Below are 1,498 nucleotides of genomic sequence, written 5' to 3'. Positions count from 1 at the left end.
AAGAATTCTGGGTAAAATTATTTACTACAAGAAATAGAAGTACATAACAGTTGAACGTCAATTGCTCGGATGTAAGAGTGACAGACAAAATAAATAACACAAGCGCTATTAGTATTTAAATTTGTGGTCATATGTTCGTTTTGTAAGAAAATACAACGACACATAATAGCAGTACAGCATATATTTATTTACTAGCGGCTGCGCCGCGTCAGCACACACAACACCGAATGCAGCTCAAAATCGAGTACACTCAATACCAAGTACACTCAAGATCGTCTTACCATCAAAGCTTATCTTGTGAACACGGAGTATGGGAAATTCCCATATGCACAAAACAAAGTAACTGAAAAAAACAAAAATACCCAAAATTATGGTTAAAATTATTACGTACTTGCCAGGATTCGAACCTGGAATCTTCTGATCCGTAGTCAGACATGTTATCCATTGCGCTACAAGTCCTGTCCGTAAGCCGAAGGATGCTACCGCGATTGTATACAGACAGTACCAAATTCCGTTGACATGGGCAGGTAACTTTTTCGATAATTGCTCAAAACGCTCCAAAAACCCTTATTTCGAGCATTTTGTGTGACTCGGCGTTGTCTGTTGCAAACCATATATAAATAAGGACAATCTAGGGACTCACACTTTCGATGGGGTCGATTTTTTAGCTGACATTTTAACAAGTGATCGTCACCGTTGGATTTGGCTTTTGACTTCCGGTCGCGTTAGCAGTCATCGGCTAAGACGTCAGATTTTCTTTCACTTTCTTTTCCGCCTTGGCGTCACGGGTTCGAGCCTGCCTGCCTACTAACACTTTTTTTTTTTTTTTGCTCAACACACATCTCCAAATCGCCGAGCAACGCCAGGCTAGTTCTTAATAAACAATCATTATAATGAACAACGCTTTAAACGAAGGAGATGCAAATAGGAAGCGAATGGACATACATAGTCCTTTCATTACACTTCGTTATGACCGAGGAACGATGAAACAATCCAAGTCAATAAAACTCTTTACTACGGAGGTATGTTTGGTCTTTATCTTTTGACCGTTGCCTTTTCAATGTTTCTTGCACTAACAAATTTCATGCAGAAAGCCAAAAAGAGGATTTCTTTGCGGTTAAAGATTTTATTGGGGGAAAGAAATTAGTTCATAAAAGGAGAGAGACCGAGAATGTTTTTCTCAGGAAATATAAACTAAAATTAATTATTTTTCTTATTCAATTAGTAATTGGTCGACGAATGTCCCTATATTGTGTGAGCACTTCTGGTCTGTTCGCTTCCACAACTCTAACTGCCTGAAAACTCGGTTCCAACTCTCGAACATGCGATCAATTTTTATGTAATTTACACCTGAATCTAGTATGCCTTTTCTAGGGGAGCTGATCGTCTGAATCTTTGCATCAATCACGGTAGGTTCACTGAGTCTATCTCCTTTCGCCGCCAGGCTGTCTCGACGTGTGCTAAATGAAACGCTCAAAATTCACACAAGTTGGTATAA

General features: G+C 39.2%; 1 non-coding gene across 1 annotated transcript; it reads right to left on the bottom strand.

Moving 5' to 3' along the window:
• Nucleotides 1-386: 386 nt before the first annotated feature.
• Nucleotides 387-459, bottom strand: Trnar-acg (transfer RNA arginine (anticodon ACG)). Its single transcript has one exon. It is a non-coding gene; the product is annotated as a tRNA-Arg (tRNA).
• Nucleotides 460-1,498: the final 1,039 nt, after the last annotated feature.

The sequence above is a fragment of the Euprymna scolopes genome, chromosome 8 (genome assembly GCF_053919585.1).
Source record: "Euprymna scolopes isolate OS-2025 chromosome 8, ASM5391958v1, whole genome shotgun sequence".
NCBI lineage: Eukaryota > Metazoa > Mollusca > Cephalopoda > Sepiida > Sepiolidae > Euprymna > Euprymna scolopes.
Note: the sequence above shows the minus strand (reverse complement) of the source record. Positions and strands in the feature narration are given on the sequence as shown.